Source organism: Numenius arquata, chromosome 7, assembly GCF_964106895.1.
Source record: "Numenius arquata chromosome 7, bNumArq3.hap1.1, whole genome shotgun sequence".
Taxonomy (NCBI): Eukaryota; Metazoa; Chordata; class Aves; order Charadriiformes; family Scolopacidae; genus Numenius; species Numenius arquata.
In genome coordinates, this window is record NC_133582.1 from 19,651,453 (window position 1) to 19,657,452 (window position 6,000).

The following is a 6,000-nucleotide window of genomic DNA, read 5'->3' on the forward strand; positions in this document are numbered from 1 at the left end:
TTTACCATGGATAAATTAAGGACTTTTTTTTCATTCAAGAACTTACCAAAGCAGAGCTAGATAACGAACATGTGCTGAGTTTACATGATCATTGAGCACTGAAATGCTAAGTGATTTAAGTACAACGCTAGAAACGCTTTGCGTACAGAATAGTGACTCTGGTAATTGGGAGGCTTGGATTTTTAGGGGTGCAGAATGCCTGCAAGCCCATGGATCAGTGTTAAGTGAGGTCATGCATATTTAACTTCACATTGCCTGTAGCATCCAACATCAGAGATCCACAGATCCATAGGAAACCAGCAATCACTGTTTACATATTCTTAAAATGACGACTTGCCTAAATGAACACCCTAAGTGAGATGGGAGAAGGGAATGGACTAATCACAACAATAATCTGAACAGTCTCATCACGTGACTCCCTGTGAGCTCTGGCTTGAATTATCTAATGTAGTTCTTGGCATTAAACAGATTTGCAGATGCTAAATAGGTCACACGTATACAGCCACTGGACTGGTTTTCATAAGTCTTTGTGTCCCTATACTTCCTCTGTGAGCCTACACTTTAACTAAAGAGAGAAGGGTACCCACAAAACAGGATGACAATTTTATTCATTCAAAACTGTTGCAGTTCAGATTTTCCACACTTCAACCCCCATTCAGCAGAATTTATTTAAGAACCAAGTTGACGAGGAAGATTACTGCTGCAGGACCTACTTTGAGATTGCATCCTTGGGGCACACCATCTCCTGTGGCAGGACTGCTGACAGTGCAAGTGGGCCACACCAGCCAGCAAAGCGTTTGAAACCCCCCGAAAAAGTCTTGAGCTTTAATATACCTACAACAAAAGGAAATGGGCTTTTAAAGTGAACCAGGTATGTATTGAAAGAAGAGATGAGGATAGCACCCAGCTCCCTAGCACTGTGCTCTGTTATCAGATTTTCTGAGGATCTTCTTTCCTGTCACCATCCACCAATCTCCATGTGGCCAAGACAACTGCTAAGCTCATCTTCTCTGCCCTTTTGCTGTTAGTCACACTACCTTCTAAATCCCTGACCTAAATTAATTCATTCACACCTTCATGTCTCTTAGCTGTCCTGCCTGTCCCTACCAGTCTGCCCCCACAGTGTGGGTCTTCTGCTGCTTGCTGAACTCTGACAAACATCTTGCTGCTTTGTTGCTTGTGTAGTCCAGCAAAATGGGCTTCTGACCTCAACACGGGGGCAGCTGGTCACAGAATATTTGAACAGAAGCTTCTTTCAGTACCTGTATGAATGTCAGATTCTAGCCCTGCTCCATTGCAACTGGAGACATTAAAAATATAAAACAAAATAAAATAAACTACCCCCCCAACACAATTCTACTCTATGATGTTCAGCCACTGGTATACCAATATGGGATGAAACCAGTTATAAGAGATTTGAAAAAACAGAATGAGAAAATGTGCTTTTATGTGCCATTTGACTTACAGAGAAGGTGAAGACTCTTACTTGCTAAAGCTGCCTCTGACTTTGAGGGGTAGATGGTGGAGGACGAGCTACAGGTATCCTTGAACGCATTGGTTCTAACAAAAAAAAAGCCATATTATTTCAGACTGTGAAGTAACATTTGGACTGAGCAAGTGAGGGATACCAAATGTCATCCCTTCCTGGTGGAAAAGACAAACATGAAATGCAAAATGCCTGTCTAGCTCGTAATCACTTAAATTATTTACAGAGATGGCATTGACAATCCATTCACACACACAGAGATTGGCTTCCTCTTCCCAAGCCTTCTCTCCCGCAGCTCATGTTTCAGGATTTATCCAAGGTATAACTGTGATAGCTCACAGCTTTTCTTTCTCCTTTTACAAATGACTTCTTTGAGCTGTGTTTGGTGTGAACGTGACCTGTGGCTGAGCTGGCATGTGTCATCACAGACCAGGAGCAGGACTGTGAATATTCAGCCCCCAAACCTAAATCTTCACTTCTACCACAGACCTCAATCGATGAGAAAGGATGGAGAGACAGATCCAGCTAAGCTCTTTATTTCCCAGGGGGGGCGGGGGAGAGGAGGGTGTATGCTCAAGACAGTATGAGAAAGCTTATGCTGCAACAACTACTTGAGTTCAAATTTTGTGGCTAGATGTAGGGCCATGCTCAGCAGAGCCAGCAGTCTGGCACCTTCCTCAGGTTTATTTGAATTAGAATGATTGTTGTAAGCTGTTGAGCTGAAGAAAGTAATTGCAGCAGCTGCACTAGCAATGGCTTGTCTCCACTGCCAGGGAAGGAGAAACAGCTACAGCACAGGTATTTTATTATGACAAGGCAATACTGATAGACTTTACTCTGAATGTGCATCACGAAATATGAGGGAGAGCTGGCATGTCCATTACAAAAACAGTGTCGTAGCCCTCCCATTTTAATTTGTGCATTTTCCTTGTGAGTTTGCCGTGCTTTTTGCCCACACGTGACACCAAGAGAGCTTTTCCACATCAGTGTCTGAGACAGAGCAAAACACAGATACACAAAGGCCAAAAAAGGACTTTGTCAGCCCAAGAGACTTTCAGTCACATGAAATTCAGTCCTGCCCCTCGCTCTCATAGTAAGTGGTCAGGGCAGGAAAGTGTCTGCAAGGCCAGGTCCAGACTCCTGCAGCCCCCTGGGATGGTGAGGGAGAAGTCTCATTAGCGTGAAAGGCAAAGACGGGGCAGTGTGGAAGGGAGGAAAGTGGTGATTATGGGCAGAGAGAGGGTCACTTGGGATGGAAAAGGGTTGGGGAAGGAACATGGATTGTGAAAGAGAGAAAGGCTGGGAGTAGAGGGGCCATGGCATGGGAGGGTATTTAGGAGGCTGGAGAGGGGTGGGAGAGGGACTCATTGCCCCACCTGTTACCAAACGCTGCAAAATCTGAGGCTTTGGCCCTCCCCTCAATCAGCAGCTGGTACAGGGGAAATGTGCTCTGTCCTCATCCCCTAGAGAGGAGCATCTGCCCTTTGCTGCAGGCAGCCATCTGTGACTTCTCTTGATTTTATAAAGCAACAGGTCTCTTCCACACCGCCATGTCATTTCTGTTGACTTCTACTAACACTCGAAAACAGCAACTTCTACTCTTAGCTGTTCCCACCAGCTTTTAATGGTTCTGTGGCATTGCCTGCCTTCTCACTGCTTTGCCTGGGGGCTCCCACCTCCCTTACCTCCCTCTGAAATCCTGGGGAAAACAAAAAAGAGATCCGTTTGTAGGTGGCTCCTCCTTAGAAGCTGTATCTTGCAGTGTTTGTGTTGGGGGGTGTGTACCTAAAACAAAACACTGCCAAAGCCAACGAACAACCCCTCCCTTCGAGGGAGAAGAAAAATTCCTGAAAGAAGAATGCTGGTATGGAAAGGGACCTTATTCTTGTGTCCTTGCTTGATGGGGCTTTTTCCTACCAATGGCCCTTGCTCCAGACTAACTTTTAAAAACGTATATCGATGTACAAGGGAATATTGTTGCTGTGTTGAACATTTGTATTCTGGAGAGATGACATCCCTGTGAATGAGAGAGAAGGTCAGTATGTCTGAGCACAGGGAAAATAATCCACCCTAGTTTGTTTTTCTGCATTTCACAGTGTTGATACTGGATGCCTTCTGACTTTTCTTTGCAAAAGCTGACTGGCAGTTGGTAAGTGTATTTGAGGCGCTATAAGAGGAGTGCCTGGAGTTCGCCACTGACACTTTAATCTAATGAGAAGTGCTTGGCACTTTGTTATTTCAAAATATTTTGTTTGGAAGAATTTTTAAGTCTTATAAAATAACTCAGTCCTGTTATGTCAACATTTCTGGACAAAAGCAACTCCCAGATCTTATGTTCAGCATTTCCTCTCCTGCATGATTTGTACTTGGCTTGCAACAGAGCTGGGGAATAAAGGTATCTTTTCTTTCACTGCTCTTTCTGCAGGAAGGAGAAAAGATGAGAGGAGAGAAATAAAGGGATAAAAACTACTGGGGCTCTGTGCACCTCTCATGATGGTTTTGCCTCTCTAACTGTGGGTTCGTAAAGTAGAAAAGCCACAATTGCTCTGGACTCTTCCTCTCCCTAGCAATGTGCCTAAGGGGTCCGTTTTGATACATAGATTTGATAAGGAGAATAAAGAAAAAAAAGTGAAGCAGCACATATGGAACAGAAGCTTACAACAACTAACCACAAATGATTCCAGCCTGTAATTGTCACTAATGCATTTGGAGAAAATAGCACAGCTAGAATGCTTGGGCCTTCTGATTTTCATGAAACGAAAGGAGTGGTGCACAGAGAATGAACCAGCCGGTCACACCATCCACTGACAAGCGCAGAAAGAATAATCCCCACATGGAAGATGTCTACACAGAGCTATCCCCAGATTGCAGTGGCACCTGCTGGGAGTGAAAGCACATCTTCCACAGGAGCTGCATTACTTCTGCGGCAGTGGTATTTATCCCCAGCTCCACAGAAGAAATCTTTCTGTAGGGGCCTTTCATTTACAGTTGGTGACATGAACACAATCAGTTACCTGGCCTTTGTGTATGCAAAGGTGATTTTCACTTTATCAATTTAATGTACAACTATTTGTATTTATATTACCTAGATACAAGCAGAAATATTTTTCAGCCTGCTGAGGATGTGGAAAGATGTTGCATACTGTAGGTATTTGTACTATCCAGTAACACTTCAAAAGAAAGAATGTTTTCTTTTGTTCTTATGAGGTTTAAGACTTTGACCTGTCACATGGAGAAACACTGTACTTATAGCTAGATCTGAATGCTCTATTACGCTTGCAGAGCTATATGTAAGAGGTTGTATACAGCAGAGCGGTATGTACTGCATTGCTCCACGTCTCTTGTGGGTGACACTTGTACCATGCCCATTCACACTTTCTTCTTATGTGCTGATCACTAGCACATGATCAGTGCTAATTATGAGTGACGGCAGAGCCAAGTCTTCTTTCTGGATCTTGCCACTGTGATGATTTAATAATTTAACCCACCATGATTTAATATCTGATTTTTTCTGTATATTTACATCTCTGCTTGGGATATACTTGGGATATAAAAGTCCTACACTTTTAAAAGCCCTCAAAGAACACAATTGAAAATTATAAAAGCAGTAAGTATTTGAAATATGTTTATCCTTTTCCCAATTTTATATGGCATAGCTCTTAAAATTTAAACATGCTGTTGTATTTAAAACTAATGCCATAAGTGATCAATTGTTCCTACGGGGGTTTCCACATTTATACCTGTTTCTCCAATGTATGTGTGGTGTTCTATGTATTGTATTTAAAAATAAGACTGTCCAAATAGATTTTGTATTTAAGAACTTCAGCAGAAAAGAGAACTATTGCAAAAGCATACAGACAGATTATTCTGGAAATTTATTCCTCGAGCTGTCAACTGATGTTTCTCTTTAAATGGGCTTTCTCATTTTGGATGTCACCCTCCCATTTCCATCCCCTGACGATGCCTTCAGGCATCCGTGCACACGCAACAACTTCTACAGAAAGATGTTTAATAACAGACAGCTGCAAATTTTAACCTTTTCTGGATGTGCTTTGTGCAAATGCTGGCTGGGCAGCAGCTAATCCCTTTGCCTTCTGCCCACTTACCAGATGTTACTGAAGCTTCAGGATGGCTCCTGCCCAGCCCTTGGGAAGATCTTTGTCAACACATTTCTGATCCTGCTCTTTCTCTCCCTATTTTACTGGCAATCACCTTGACATAATCCAGTAAGTTTCTTTGGTAATTGCATATTCTCCTGAGTTCTAGAAATCTGTCATTCTTTTGGTTTGTCTCTTCTCAGCTTTTTCATTTATCCTCTGAATGCTTTTAACTGCACCACCTCTAGTTCTCCTTTAAGTCTTGGAGAATTTAATTTCTTGGTTGCTTTCTCACTCTTCCTTCTGCATCTTATCCGTGGGTAAACTTATCCATATACCATCTGCCAGGTGAATGACGATGACTTCCAAATCTTCTTCTCAAGTTCAGATCAGTCTACTCTGCCCAGACTAAGCCAT